The 16,726-nt window shown below is 41.3% G+C and overlaps 1 long non-coding RNA gene across 2 annotated transcripts in view; it reads left to right on the forward strand.

Annotated features, from left to right (window-relative positions):
- Window positions 1-16,726, forward strand: part of LOC140727921 (uncharacterized) — a 39,306-nt gene that overhangs the window by 10,712 nt on the left and 11,868 nt on the right. Inside the window, exons 3-7 of one of the 2 annotated variants that reach the window (XR_012098969.1) lie at window positions 9,934-9,977; window positions 10,395-10,510; window positions 10,926-11,085; window positions 14,948-15,067; window positions 15,262-15,329. This is a non-coding gene — a long non-coding RNA (uncharacterized lncRNA). The remainder of the gene's footprint in view (window positions 1-9,933; window positions 9,978-10,394; window positions 10,511-10,925; window positions 11,086-14,947; window positions 15,068-15,261; window positions 15,330-16,726) is intronic. The other variant, XR_012098967.1, reaches the window with a different exon arrangement.

A 16,726-nucleotide genomic window follows, 5' to 3' on the forward strand; every position in this document is an offset into this window, starting at 1 on the left:
GGGTGTCATTATCTCAGAGGACCTGTCCTGCACCCATCATATAAATATAACTGGGAAGAAAGCACAACAGGCCTCTATTTCCTCAGGAGTCAGCAGATATTCAGCATACCGTCAAAAACCTTGGCAAACTTCTATAGATGTGTGGAGGAAAGTGTGTTGACTGGCTGCACTGTGGCCTGGTATGGGAACACTGATGCCTTTGAACTGAAAATCCTCCAAAAGGTAGTGGATTTAACCCAGTACATCACGGGTAAAACCCTCCCAACCATTGAGCACAACTACATGAAATGTTGCTGTGGAAAAGCAGCATCCATCATCAAAGATCTTCACCACCCAGGCCTTGCACTTATCTCATTTCTGCCATCAGGTAGAAGGTACGAATGTCTCAGGACTCAGACCACCAGCTTCAAGAATAGTTACTACTCCTCAACCATCAGGCTCTTGAACAATAGGGGATCTCAGAGGACATCAAGAGGCAGTGTCTCAAGAAGGCGGCATCCATCGTTAATGACTCTCACCACTTTAGACATGCCCTCTTCTTGTTACTACCATTGGGGACGAGGTACAGGAGCCTGAAGACCTGAACTCAATGGTCTAGGAACAGCTTCCCCGCCATCTGAACGGGCCATGAACACTACCTTGTTTGACAAGGTGTCATACATGATGCTGCTAAAGCAGGATAAGAGCCAATGGCTTCATGGAAAATATAACAGCATGGACAGAAGGTTAGCAGACTGGCAGGAAGCAAAGAATGAGAATAAAAGGGGCCTTTACTGACTGTCTGCAGTGATTAGTGGTGTTCCACAGGTGACAATGTTGGGACTGTTTCTTTTCACGTTATATGTCAAAGATTTGAATGATGGGATTGATGGCTTTGTGGCCAAGTTTGCAAATGATATGAAGGTGGGTGAAGGGGCAAGCAGTGGTGAGGAAGCAGGGAGTCTTTAGAAGGGCTTTGATAGATTGAGTGAATGGGCAAAGAGGTAGCAGATGAAATATAGTGTAGGGAAGTTTATGGACATGCATTTTGGTAGAAGGAAAAAAGGCACGGACTATTTTCTAAACAGAGAGAAAATTCAGAAATCAGAGTTGCAGAGAAACTTGGGAATCCTTTTTGCAGGATTCTCTAAAGGCTAACTTGCAAGTTGAGTCAGTGGTAAGGAAGGCAAATGTAATGTTAGCATTCATTTTGAGAGGACTAGAATGTAAGAGCGAGGATGTAATGCTGAGGCTTTATAAGGCATTGGTCAGATGGCACTTGGAATATTGAGAGCAGTTTTGGGCCTCTTATCTAAAAAAAGATGTGCTGGCATTGGAGAGGGTCCAGATGAGGTTCACATGAATGATTCCAGGAATGAAAGGGTTAATGTATAAGGAGCGTTTGATAGCTCTGGTCCTGTACTCGCTGGTCACTTTGCTGAACAGTTAACTGCCGGTTAACTGTCGGCTAACTATTACTTGGATTGCACTACCTGTATGTATAATCTATATTTTCATTTATATTTATCATTATTATTGTTATGAGCAGAGAGACAACATCTGCCGGAAGTAAATTCCTTGTATGTGCACAGGTACTTGGTGATTAAAGTCTGATTCTGATTCTGATTCTGATAAGGGGGTAGCTCATTGAAATCTATCGAATATTGAAAGGCCTAGATAGAGTGGATGTGGAGAGGATGTTTCCTATAGTGCGGAAGTCTAGGAGCAGTGGGGACAACTTCAGAATAGAAGGGCAGCCCTTTTGATCATTGATGACAGGAATTTCTTTAGCCAGAAGGTGGTGAGTTTGTGGAATTCATTGCTATAGGTGGCTGTGGAGGCTAAGTCAGTGGGTATACTTAAAGCAGATGTTTGTAGCTTCTTGATTTGTAAGGGTGTCAAAGATTACTGGGAGAGGCAGGAGAAAGGATGTTGAAAGAACTAGATAGGAAATGTGGAGAGGATGTTTCCTGTCATGGGGGTATCCAGAAATGGAGGGCACAGCCTCAAAATTGAGGTGATACCCTTTAGAACAGAGGTGAAGAGGAATTTTTTTTAGCCAGAGAGTAGTAAATGTGTGAAATGCTCTGCCACAGACTGCGGTGGAGGCCAAGTCCATGGGTATATTTAATGCAGAAGTTGATTGTTTCCTGATCAGTCAGGGCATCAAAGGATATGGCAAGAAGGCAGTTGTATGGGGTTGAGTGGGATCCGGGATCAGCCATGATGGAATGATGGAGCAGACTTGATGGGCTGAATGGCCTGATTCTGCTCCTATGTCTTATGGTCTTACTTGTCCTTCGCATTATTTATTTATTTGTGTGACATTCTAATTTATACATCTTTGCATTCTACTATAGCTGTGAAGCTACAAAATTCACTACATATGTCAGTGATAGTAAAACCTGTTTCTGATTGTTAATGTGGAAGGAATGAAATAGAATTAGTGTTGGATTAGTGCAATTGGATTGTTGATGGTCAGTGTAGATTCTGCAGGATCATAAGATACAGGAGCCTTATTAGACCGTTCAGCCCATTGAACCTTCTCTGCTTTTTGATCATATCTGACCTTGCTCTTTCTCAATTACCTTCTCCCATTAACTCTTAATCCCATTACCGATCAAGAACCTATTCATCTATCCATAAGACATATAAAAAGAATTAGGCCGTTTGGCCCGTTGATCGAGTGTGCTTCGCCATTTATTCATGGCTGATTAATTTTCACTCTTGATCCCATTCTCCTGCCTTCTCCATAATCTTTGAAACCCTTATTAATAAAGAATCTATCAACCCCTGTTTCAAAAATACTAATGATTTGGCCTCCACAGCGATCTGTGGAAACGAATTCCATAGATTTACTGCACCTGGGTGAAGAAATTCCTCACCATCTCAGTCTCTTTATTCTGAGACTGTGCCCTCTCATCCTAGACAATCCTCTCATGCCCACTCTATCTAGGCTTTCCGTGATAATTAGGTTTTAAGGATATTCCCCTCATCCTGCTGAACTCCAGCAAGTACAGGCCCAGGGACATCTAAAGCTCCTCAGACACTAATCCCTTAATTCCTGGAGTCATTGTTGTAAACCTCCTCTAGACCTTTTCCAATGCCAGAACATCTTTGCTTAGAAATGAGGCCCAAAATTCTTCATATTGTTCCTGATAGGGTCTGACCCACACCTTATAGAGCCCCAGCATTTATATTCTCGTCCTCTGGAAATGACTGCTGACATTGTATTTGTCTTCCTAACTTCCAACTCAGCTTGTGAATTAATGTTAAGAGAATGCTAAAATAGAACTCCCAGGTTCCTTTCTTTTCTGAATTTTCTCCCTATTTAGAAAATATTCTACTCTTTTATTTTTCCTACCAAAATGCATAACCCCACACTTCCTTATGCTGAAAACCATCTACCACTTCAATGCCCACTCTCCCAACCTGTCCAAGTCTTTCTCCAGACTCCCTGTACCAGCACGTATCTCTTCCACCCCTCAGTAAGGTGAAGGGTCTTGTTTCTGTGCCGTAGCTTCCGTTATTTCCTTTGTTCTCATTCTATCTTTAATGCTACAAAGCAATGACTGGAAAATTGGTTGGATTATTTTTACTCCAAGGGGATACAAAGTACATGTGTTCTATGTATTGATTAATTAATCATTAGCCTATGTTAGTTTACCATTATACCATTAGCAAATTCATATTAGATTGAACCAGGTCTGCTGAGCTCTGAGGTAATGGCTCGACAATCTGCACCACTGTACCACACTTAGAGTAGTCCTTAAAGAGGAGTATTTTCAAAATTAGTAAATTAGGAAAAAATAGCAAAAGGCATTGGTAAGAAAACTGAAAATAGAATAAAGGAGTGATTTACCATGAAACATGACAACAGATTGTAAGAATTTCTATGGATGTGTGAAAAGGAATGATTATTTAAAGTTAATGTGAGAGCCATCAGAATGAGATGGAGAAATTAAATTGTACAATGAATGAACTCTTAACCTCACAATCTACCTCCTTATGGTATGCTTATTATCTTATTGTCTGCCTGCTCTGCACTTTCTCTGTAAATGTAACACTTTTATTCTGCATTTTGTTATTGTTTTCTTTTGTACTGCCTCAATCATTGTTATAATGAATTGATCTGTATGAATAGAATGCAAGACAGGATTTTCACTGCATCTTGGTCCATGAAACAATAATAGACCAATTTACAAATTGATAAATTGGTAAATTGATTTATTATTGTCACTGTACCAAGGTACAGTGAAGACCTTTGTTTTGCACAAAGATCATTTCATCACATCAGCACATCGAGGTAATACAAGGAAAAAGTAATAACCAAATGCAAAATAAAGTGTAGCAGCTACAGAGAAAGAGCAGTGCAGACAGACAATAAGGTGCAAGGTTATAATCAGGTAAATTGCAAACTCAGTAGTCTTATAACAGAGGAATAGAAGCTCCTTGAGCCTCGTGGTATATGTTTTAGGGCATTTGAATCTGCTGCCCCATGGGAGGGGAGAGAAGAGAGAATGTCCAGGTTGGGGGATATTTGCTTTACTGAAGCTGTGAGAAGTGTTGACAGAGTCCATGATGTACTGAGCTGTGTCTACAATTCTCTGCAATTTTGTTTGTCCTTGGGCAGAGCAATTGGCATACCAAACTGTGGTGCATCCAGATAGAATGCTTTCCACTATGCACTGATAAAAATTGGTGATGGTCTTATCATATCAGAGAATGGCAAAATGGCAGTGAAATTTAATATATATGAAGGACCGTTGCCGTCTTGATTGGACATTCTCTCATCTCCTGTCACCTGTCAGGGAGAAAATACAAAAGCTTGAAAACATATGTCACTAGGCTCAAGAACAGCTTCCATCCCGCTGGTTTCCGAATTTTGAAGAGACCTCTCATTTGCTGAGGATGAACATTTGATTTCCCAATCTATTCATTGTGACTTTCACTTTACCAGTCTACTTTCACTGCGATCTCTTTGCTACTCCACGCTATATTCTGCATTCAGATTTCTTTATGTTATTTCCATATGCTTATGGATGGATGGCATGTAAATAAAAACTTTCATTATGTCTCGATACATGCAATAATTATAAACCAATACCAATACCTGCCCTCATTGAAGAACTGATAGAAAACCTTTCAGAATTAGTGGCATCTGGCTGTCCAGAGTAAATAAAGAGCTCAAAGAAATTAACTATCATTAAATAAAACCAGAAAAATTATGATGGAAAACCAATTAATTTGGGTGACCTATTAACCTGTATGTGTATGATTTGGAACTGTTAGACAGGGAGATGGAAATATTGTTTGTCAGCTTCCAAAATTCCACAGGCTGTGCAACAATAGGATCCAGTTAGACAATTTGGTCCTTTGGGTCTGCTCTGCCCTTCAGTTGTAGCTGATCTCCCAACTGCTTTCTGCATGTAAACCTTAACCCCCCCTCACCAATCATGAACCTATCAATCACTACCTTAAAACACCCAGTGACTTGACTTGTGCAGCCCTCTGTGGCAATGAATTCCACTGATGAACCACTCTCTGGCAGAAGAAATTCCTCTGCACCTCAGTTTGAAAAGGGCGTCCTTTATTCTGAGGCTGGCCCCTGGGTCCTAGACTTTCTTACTGATGGAAGCGTCCTCTCCATGTCTATTATTTCAAAAAGGAAAAAGGAAATTTGGAACTAAACCCAGTAGTCTCAAACTGGTAGTGCAGAAATTACTGGAAACATTTATTAGGAAGTGCTTGCAGACTACCTAGGACGTTATAATAAGATTCACTAGAGCCTGTGTGGATTTATGAAAAGGAAATCATATTTGACATATCTGTTAGAAGATTTTTTTCAGTTGTTGCTAGCAGAATAGATAAGGGCAAACCAATTGATGTGGTTATTTGGAAATTCAGAAAGCATTCACTACAGGAATGTTGCAGAAAGTTAAGAAACACAGTAGAGTCAAAGAGTTGTACAGCACAGAGACAGGCTCTTAAGTTCAACAGGTCCATGTAAACCAAGATAGTCCCATTTTCCCATGTTTGGTCTATATTTCTCTAAAGCTTACCTATCCATTTACCTGCCCAAATACGTTTTAAATGTTGTAGATGTACCTGCCTCCCTTTCTCTGGCAACTCATTCCATGTCTGGGATATCCTCTGGGTGAAAAAGATTTACCCTTGAGTTTTTTAGTAAACCTCTCCCTTCTCACCTTAAGTCTATACGCTTGAGTTCTTAATTTCCCCTGTACTGAGAAAAAGACTGTGTATATTCACTCTATTTATGCCCCACATGATTTTACACATCTCTACAAGATTGCCCCTCATTCTTCCGTGCTCCAATGAAAACAGCCCCAGCCTACCCTACCTGTCTCCATAAATGAGTCCCTTGAGTCCTTGTAAACCTCCTCTGCACTATACCTGTGTAATCCTATGCCACGGTGACCAAAACTGAACAGTGTCTTTGGGAAAAAGATAGATTCATTTTCTGGTAGGATCACCATCGGCAGGAGAGGAAGCAGGAGCATATCCTGAAAATCAATTGTCGATGATATTCAAAGTCAAAACATTCTCTCTTCAAAGCCAATTACAAAAGAAACACAACCTACCACATATTCATTTTTATAACTTATTTGCCTAATTATTTGCTGGATTGATTTTAACATGGTCTAAGCAGGGAGTATTACAAGGAAACTGAGTGGGCTGACTAGATTACTCATGATGAACAATTTCATCATAAATGAGTGTGGTCATTGACTTAATCTTTACCTAATCTGATTAGCCTACTCATTCCTCTCCTACTGGTACACATTACATCTCCTTGAAATGTCGTGCTGATAGTTTGAACGTTTGACCCCGATCAATTTCAGACAAGTTTTGAACTTGGTCTCCCTCCACCAATATCTTCATGGTTTCTCAAACCCTCTCTCCTCCCTCCCTCTCTGTCTCTGTCTGTCTGTCTGTCTGTCTCTCTCACCCCTCTCCTTCTCCTCCCTCTCTCCCTCCCTTCTTCTCCCTCTTGGCCTCTCCCCCTCTCCCCTCTCTCTCCCCTCATTCTTTTTCTGCTGCCTTTTCACTGCCTCTCTCTTTCTCCACCTCCTCTTTTCCTCACTATGGCTTCGTCCACTCTATACATCTCCCATTCTTCTAAACTCCAGCGTGTATATCTTCAAGCAAAGACGGAAATATTGGAAGATCTCAGCCCGCCAATCAGCCTCTATGGAAAGAGAAGCCAGTTGAAGACGCTTGATCAGAACTGAGAAAGTGGGAAACAAGTTGGTCCGAGTAGCAGAGTAGGTGAGGGAGAATAAAGGGTGGAAGAGGCAGATTGTCCATACTGGGTGAAATTATGTCACCGTTGAATGGATAATGACACTCCTCTGTGTAAAGTGTTGGGAAAACTGGGTGTCATGTATGGTCTGGCTTACTGAGAAGGTCAGGATATGCAAAAGTAAAACCAAAAGGGGAATGGCTAAAACATTATTTCTTGGCTTATAGGAGAATGAAGGGTTTCTTTAAAGCAGGGGTTCCCTACTTTTTTAATGTCATGGACCCCAGGTTGGGAACCCCTGCTTTAAAGAGGGACATACATGCATGCTCTTTCACTGGGAAAGTGAATCAAGCACCCAGGGAAATAGGCTTAATGGAAAGGGACCTGTGGGGCAATTTCACTCAGAGGATGGTTTGTATATTGATTGAGTTGCCTGAGGAACCAGTTGAGGCAGGGGCAATACCAACATTTAAAAGGTGTTTGGACAAATCCATGCATAGGAAGGGTTTAGAGGGCTATGGACCAAATGGAGGCAAATGGGACTAGTTTAGATGGAAATCTTAGTCAGTGTGGACTGGTTAGACTGAATGTCCTGTTTCTGTGCTGTATTGCTCTGTAACTATTCTGGCTCTAGGAATGACCAATACAAATGCCCAGTCCTGATATCAACAGGAAAAAAGCAAAGTATCTGAAAAGTGAAAAATATTCAGGTAGCTTTAGATTGACTACAGTGTTAATCTACTAGTCAATTTCCTTTTTCTGGGAATCAACCCAGTGAGCTGCCTCTAGTGCTGGTATGTTCCTCCTTAAACAAGATCAGAAGACCTTAAGATATAGAAACAGAATCTGGCCATTTGGCCCATTGAGTCTACTCCGCCATTCAATCATGGCTGATTTGTTGTTACCTAACCCCATCTTCTACCCCTTAATCCTTAAACACCTTACCAATCAAGAACCTTTCAATATCTGCCATAAATGCACACAATAACTTGTTCTCTGCAGCCGTCTGTGGTATCAAACTCCACAAATTACACAGGAGAAATTCCTCATCTTAGTTCTAATGAGATATCCCTTTATTTTGAGGTGGTGCCCTTTGATCCTAGACTCTCATACTAATGGAGATACCCTTTTCATATTCACTCTACCTAGACCTTTCAGTATTGGTAGGTCAAGGGAGGTATAAAGAGACAAAATCTATATGGGTATTCCCCTGTGTGGTCTCACCAACACCCTGTTCAAAATGTAACTGTTATTATACTCCAGTCCCCTTACCATAAGGATAGAATTCCCTGCCTGAGCTCTCATTCTATCTCAATCTTTATCATTCAGCAGGAGACTGCAGACATCCCTCAAAATCCATTGGAGAGCCATGGAAGAATGGGAACTGGGGCGGGCAGGGAGATGCAGATAATTATTTACAGCATGGACAGTCATACAGTCATTTTGTTATGAAGTTTGTTTGGTCACTTGAAGCGCAAATCAAGTCAAAGTTCAGTTTATTGACGTGTGCACAAGTCCTTCTATGTACAGATGCAATGAAAAACTTACTTGCAGCAGCATCACAGGTGCAGAGCATCAGATAAACAGCATTCATTAGAAAAACATAAACATAATTTTTACAAGAAATAATACCGTTAGAATTTAAATATGTCCTTTTTAGTGCAAAATAATCAAAGTCAGCAGAGTATAACTTCCTCTGTAGTGATTAGAGTTGTGCTGGTTGGTTCAAGAACTGAATGGCTGAAGGAAGTCACTGTTATTGAACTTGGTGGTGTAGGATTTGAGGCTTCTGTGCCTCCTGCCCAATTGTAGTTGTGGGAAGATGGCATGGCCCGACTGGTGGGGATCTTTAATGATGGATGTTGCCTTCTTGTGGCAGCGTCTTTTGTTGATACTGTCGATGGTGAGGAGGAATGTGCCCTATAATGTAATCAAGTAACTTATCTGTTATTCACAGCTACTTTATTGGACCAAAAACCAGGTTCTGGATCAATTGAATCCGGAGACATTCGTTCGAATCTCACCATCAGAGCTGGGGAATATTAAACCAAGTACAGAGAATTCACGTTAATTAGGACACATTGGGACCAGTACATTTTGACCCAATTAAGCAACTGGCCCAATTAGCTGTTTGGATGCGACACTGCTTTGACAGGTAGGCTAAAACAGGGGAGAGTGGCCGGCAGGCTTCATACCCAGGTGAAGTATGGTCATATCTGTTCTAGCATGTGAAGTTAGCTGCGGCGCACTAGGTGGATGAGATCACAGTGAGGTACAACAGCCAAGAAGGTGATTCTGCAACATTTTGTTAAGAGCAAGTGGCATGATAAGGCACAGAAGAAGTTGTGGTTTTCCATGGCAACCAAGGAAGACCCATTTTGTGTTGACGAGTAGTAGTTTTGGACCTGGACTTCCAAGGTTGAGAGAATGGAACTGTCCCAGTGCAATGGCTTTCACACTTTAGAAACTCTCCTGCACAGGTTTCACTGTCATTGTTGGATACAATGGACAACCTACAATCTTTTGATTGATTGTAAATGAACAAAATTAGCACAGATACCCAGTTCAGATGATGGACCGCCTTCATACAATGCTTTCGATGATTGCATCCTCCAAGTCTTCATTTTCATTGTAGCATTCAAGATGATTGTCAATTCTTTGAAAGTATTTTTTTTCATTTTTATTTTCAGTCCCGCCGTTTCTGGCATCTCCAAGCACGAATGCTTGAAACCATGTGAGCAAAATATTTCTGAATTGTCTAAATTCTAACCAGCTATCAGTGACAAAAAACATTGCTTTTTAAACAGAAACACACACAAATGATGCTATTTAAAAACTGTTTGCTCTAAGCATGGTATAGTGTCTAACAAACATTTAAATTCATGTGACTGCTGCTAGTTAGAAACTGTTTGGCAACAATCTTCTATCCCAATTAAGCACCATAGTGCCCCAAATAAACAATGGGAATTCTGGCTATTTTCTCGATTAATTTTTGTTCTTTAAGATTTGTCCCAACTAAGCAGCTCCCCTGATTAACCAATGGACCAATCCACTGTACTTAAATATACCTGAATTTTTTTTAGAAGTATGCCTTTAAAGTTCCAGCAATGGTAACAATGATGGTGTTTGTTTGTGGTTAAAACTCCACCAGGTCTCTAATATTCTCTTGAGAGGAAAATCCGCTGTCCTTACCCGGTCTGATCTATGTGTGACCACCAAGCTGCTTGGCTCTTGACCTCCCTCTCAGTGTAGGGAGAATAGTGGACAGTAAGTGTCGGTATTTTTCTTTGTGTTCACATTGTCTGAATTTATAACTGAAGAAAAATCAATGAGATGTAATAGGCTGTTGCTGGAGTCAGCTTTGGCTCATTTGCTATATTTTCAGATAATCTGAGTCAGAATGTTGTGGGATCAAGTCCCACTCCAGAGATTTGAGCACCAAAATAGAGGCGAATATTACAGTGCTGGAGGAGGGAGTCGTGCCTCTTGATGAGAATTGAAACATCATCATGCAGAAAGCTGCTATTTGACTCAACGAGTCTATGCCAGCTCCTTGGAGACACATCTTGTCAGTCTCATTCCCATAATCCTCCCCTGTAGCCTTCTAAGTTATTTCCCCTTGTGTGCCTATCTAATTTCCATTTGAAGGCTCTGGTTGACTCTGTTTTTGCCATCCTTACAGGCAGTAGGCTCCAGATTGTGACAACTGTCCACTCTTCTCCTCATACCCCTACTCAGCCCTCTACTGTACTCCTGATGCATGAATGACTGTGTGACCAGATGCTGCTTGAAGTCCATCTACAAATTTGCAGATGACACCACTGTAGTGGGCTGAATATCAGGTAAGAGTACAGGAAGGAGAAAGAGATCTCGGAGATATGGTGTTACAATGTCAAGCTTTCCCTCAATGTGAGCACAGTAAAAGCTGGTGATTGATTTCAGGAAGGGGGTTGCTGTACATTCAGTCTACATTTACAGTGCTGAGGTTGAAAGGGTAGAGAGCTTCATTCCTAGGAGTGAATATCACCAATACCCTGTCCTTGTCTAACAACGTACTTGCCACAGTCTAAAAAGCTCACCAGAGACTCTACTTCCTTAGGAGACTAAAGGAATTTGGCATGTAGCCTTTGAATCTGACTCATTTTTATCAATGCCTCAGAGACAGCATCTTATGCAGATGCATCATGGCTTCGTAAAGTTATTGCTTTGCCTGTGACTGCAAGAAATGGTAGAGTGTTATGGAACCCAGCATCCTCATTGTAGACTATGTCTACTCTTCTTACAGACTCAGTAAAGCAGCCATTGCGATCAAAGACCCCACCAAACCCAGATAATCTCTCTTCTCCCCAATCCCATCAGGCAGAAGATACAAAAAAGCCTGAAAGTACACACGACCAGGCTCAAGGACAGCTGTTATCTCGCTGTAATAAGACTATTGAACCATTCCCTAGGAGACAGGTGTAGATGCCCCAGTTGCTTCCTGAAGTCAAGTTCTTTTGTCTTGCTGAGAATGAGAGAAAGGTTGTTGTCATGACACCTTGCCACTAGGCATTCCATCTCTCACCTATACTCCAACTCATCATTATTTGAGATTCGACTCTTGTCGCTGCAAACTTGAAGCTGGAGTTAAGAGTAGAAGCTGGCCATGCAGTCGTGAGTGTACAGGGGGTATCAGAATCTCATTTAATATCACCGGCATACGTCATGGAATTAGTTGTTTTGTAGCAGCAGCACATTACAGTACATAATAAAGCAACTGTAAATTACAGCAAGAAATATAGATGATTACATTAAATAAGTAGTACAAAAAGAGATGAAAAATAACAGTGAGGTATTGTACATGGATTCATTGAGCATTCAGAAATCTGATGGCAGAAGGGAAGAAGCTGTTCCTGAAACATTGGGTGTGTGTCTTCAGGCTCCTGTACCCCCACCTTGATGGTAGCGATGAGAAGGGGGCATGTCCTGGGTGATGGAGGTCCTAAATGACAGATTCTGCCATTTTGATGCATCGCCTTTTGAAAATTTCCTTGCTGCTCAGAAGGCTAATGCCCATGATGCAGATGGCTGAATATGTAACTTCCTGCTGCTTTTTCTGATCCTATGCAGTGGCTCCTCCATACCAGACAGTGACGCATCCAGTTAGACTATTCTCCATGGCACATCTGTAGAAAATTATAAGTGTCTTTGGTGACATACTGTACCAAGTGTCCTCAGATTCCTAATGAAATATAGCTGCTATTTCGTTTTCGCTGTAATTGCTTCAATATGTTGGGCCCAGAATAGATCTTCAGAAATGTTCACACCCAGGAACTTGAAACTGCTCACTCTTCCCGCTACTGATCCTTCAATGCGGGTTCCATCAACTTCCCCTTCCTGAACTCTACAATGAATTCCTTTGTTTACAACCAAGGAATTGTCATAAGACCAAGAGAATAAAAAGGAAAGATGTCTGAGGGTGTAACCTTCTGGAGTACCAGTGTTGAATAATCATGGTGGATGTGTTGCTACCTATCCTTACTGATTGTGGTCTGCTCATCAGAAAGTCAGTGATCCAGCTGCAGAAGGAGGTATTGACTCTGAGGATCAGGTGTTTGGTGATGAGTTTGTTTGGAATTACAGTATTGAAGGACAGAGCTATAATCAATAAGCAATGGTCTATTATGGATATCTTTACTGTTGAGATGCTGCAGATTGATTCTACTCCATATTTTACCCCTTTTCAAAGCTATGACTCAAGCTAAATAAGTTTAACCTGCTTCAGCCAGTTACTCACATTCTTTGTTTCCTTTTACTGAGAGCCTCTCTTTTCCTAACTTCCAAACAACACACCTTCTAGCCTCATGATGCAATTCCCTATCAGAACTCTCCATATTTATGATGGTTGCAAAGTGAAAAAGAAGTTTATTTGAAGCTTATGACCTGTCATTGTCACCCTCCATCTGCAGTTAATGACTGGGACTGTTAGTGAGGGTAAGTTAAATGTTTGACAAAATGGGCATAGGGGAGAAAATGGAAGTCAAAATGCATTCCAACATCTGCTTTAAAGGATATGACGGTCGTTAAAATTATAACAAAATGATTAACAGTAAAGTTGGTGCAAAGACATACAGAAGTTATTGTGGTTGAATGCCAAATAATTATGATTCATTTTCTGAATTTCCTATTTCTGTCTGTACTAACTCTTAGAAGAATCCTGTTCTCCTAATTATTTTCCCTCTCAATGCTATTATCTTTTCCCACCTAAACCAGGGGCAATTCACAGTAAACAATTCACCTCCCAACCCAACCCTCACATATTTGGTACGTGGGATGAAAGCAGAGCAGCAGGGGAAACCTATGCAGTCATGGGGAAGACATGTAAACTCCACACCGACAGCTTCGCTGATGTACCCTGTGACTTACCAATCTTTATAGATTCATCATTGAAAGCATCTTATCCAGATGCATTGCAGTTTGGTACGGTATACTCTGACTGAGACTGCAAGTACTGCAGAGACCTGTGAACACCACTCAGTCTAATGAGCCTCCCTTCCATTGACTCCATCAACACTTTCTACTGCCTTGGGAAAGTAGTCGTCATAATCAAGGACCCTTCCCACCTGGTCATTTGGACAGAATTTACAAAAGCTTGAGAACAAATACCACCAAGTTCATGGACAGCTTCTATCCTGCTGTTATTAGACTCTTGAATGGGCCTCTCATTCGTTAACCTCCTGTCATGGCCCTTGCCCTTTGTTTATCTAGTTCTACTGCACTTTCTCTGTAGATGCTACACTATATTCTGAATTCTGTTTTCTTTTTGCAACCTTGATGTTTACGACGATTTGTCTGGATGACATGACAAATCATAATTTTTGATTATATCTCAGTATAGGTGTCCCCCCCCCCCTTAGAAAGGTAGAGTGTTCCTATGAAACCTTTCTTAAGCCGAAATGGCGTGAAGCAAAGAACCATTAATTTTTATGGGAAAAATTTTCGTAAAACCAAAAATCCTTTTTGTAATGCGAAAACAGGTTACTAATATAGGTCTTTCGTAAAAGCGAAGTGGAGTAAAGTGAACATTTGTAAAGTGGGGAACACCTTGTATACATGATAATAATAAACCATGATGATTCCAGGTCAGGAGGTATATATCAAAAATCACACCTGAAGGCTGTTACTCAACTGCAACCTCTGTGTGTGTGCTTTAGCAATCCATACACAACAGTCAAACTTTTTAGATTGGCTCTGATAAATATTACGTTGCAAGCATATCTTGTAATAGCCATAATTATTTGAATCAAAAAAAGACTCATGGGCATAAAACAAAAAGTAATGGAAATGCTCAGCAAGCCTCTGTGGTGAGAAAAATGTTCAAGTTCATGTTTTGCATCAATGACCTTTTATCAGATATGGGAACAAGTACTTTAGGGCTGCAGAGGAAGTAGAAAGGTGTGGAGTAGAGATAGACCAGGAGAGTCTGAATGAACCATGTGTGCTGGGTGAAAGATGGGGTGATAGTGACAGACAGTGACTATCTCTGACAGAGTTTCCCAGGCTGCTGGGTGCTCTTTTCTTTCTCAAAGGACTTATCAAACTGCTCCTTCAGATCTGGGTTGAAAATATCATGGCTAATCTATGTAACATGCTTGTCACAGATTTTATTAGAAGTGTTGTAGACATGTGCATCCCACAAAATTATTCAGAGTTTTCCCGATCTAGATTCCCCGGATGAACCATGAGATCCACAATCTGCTGAGGGCCAAATCAGAGGCATTCGAGTCTGGTGGCCAAGAAAGCTACAAGAGGTCCACATACGATCTCCAGAAAGCCATCTATCAGGTGAAATGGAAATTCCAGACTAAATTTGAATTAATGAAGGATCTTTGACAGTTGTGGCAGGGCTTGAATGCTATCATCTCTGATGAAGTAAAATCAAATGACATAGGCAATGAGCTCAGTACATTCTATGTTCACTCTGACCATCAAAACATGGATGAACCATCACAAACTCCCCGATATTCTTGTGATTTCAGTCTCTGAAGCTGACGTGTGAACAGCCTTCAGGAGGGTGAACCCAGGAAAAGCATTCAGACCAGACCAGGTATCAGGCTGAGTATTAAAGACCTGTGATGATCAACTGAGATCTTTAACCACTTGCTTTGGCAATCTGAGGTATCCACCTGCTTCAAGCAGATTTCACTGATATTATGCTGGTGCCTACGAAGAATGTGGTGACCTGTCTCAATGCCTATCACCCAGCAGCATTTACATCCACAATAATAAAATGTTCTGAGAGGCTGGTGATGAAAAATATCAACCTCTGCCTGAGAAGCAACTTGGTTCTGTTCCAGTTTGCCTGTCGGAGCAAGAGGTCCACAGCAGATGCCATCTCATTGGCTCTAACCCGAACCCTGGAACATCTGTACAGCAAAGGTGCATACATCAGAATGCTCTTTATTGACTATACCTCAACATTCAATGCCATCATCCCCTCAAAACTAGTCAAAAGCTCCAGGACGTTGGCCTCAATACCTTCCTGTGCAATTGAATCCTCAATTTCCTCATTTGCAGACCCCAGTCAGTTTGAATTGGCCACAACATCTCCTTCACAATCTCCATCATCAAAGGTGCACCATAAGGCTGTGTGCTTAGCCCCCTGCTCTACTCACTTTTCACAGCTCCAATGCCATGTTCAAGTTTGCTGACGACATCAGTATCATAGGCTGAATCAAAGGTGGTGACGAATCAGCATATAACAGGGAGATAGAAAATCTTGCTGAGTGGTGCCACAACAACAACCTCTCACTCAATGCACTTAGTGCCAGCAAGACCAAGAAGCTGATTATTGACGTCAGGAGAAGGAAACCAGAGGTCCATGAGCTAGTCCTCATCAGGGGATCAGAGGTTGAGAGAGTCAGTGACTTTAAATTCCTGGGTTTATCATTTCAGAGGACCTCTCGTGGGCCCAGCCCATAGTGCAATTATTTAGAAAACATGGCAGTGTCTCTACTTCTTTAGGAGTTTGTGAAGATTAGGCATAATATCTAATACTTTAAGGGTTGCCTTAATGACTATCGCCCAGTAGCACTTACATTGACAGTAATGAAATGCTTTGAGAGGTTGGTTATGACTAGACTGAACTCCTGCCTTAGCAAGGACCTGGTCCCATTGCAATTTGCCTATCGCCACAATAGGTCAATGGCAGATGCAATCTCAATGGCTCTTCACATGGCTTTAGACCATCTAGACAACACAAAAACTTATGACAGGATGCTGTTCATCAACTATAGCTCAGCATTTAATACCATCATTCCCACAATCCTAACTGAGAAGTTGCAGAACCTGGGCTTCTGAACCTCCCCCTGTAATTGGATCTTCGACTTCCTAACTGGAAGACCACAGTCTGTGCGGATTGGTAATAACATATCCTCTTCGCTGACTATCAACACTGGTGCACCTCAGGGGTGTGTGCTTAGCCCACTGCTCTACTGTCTGTAA

This window comes from Hemitrygon akajei, chromosome 1 (assembly GCF_048418815.1).
Source record: "Hemitrygon akajei chromosome 1, sHemAka1.3, whole genome shotgun sequence".
Classification (NCBI taxonomy): Eukaryota; Metazoa; Chordata; class Chondrichthyes; order Myliobatiformes; family Dasyatidae; genus Hemitrygon; species Hemitrygon akajei.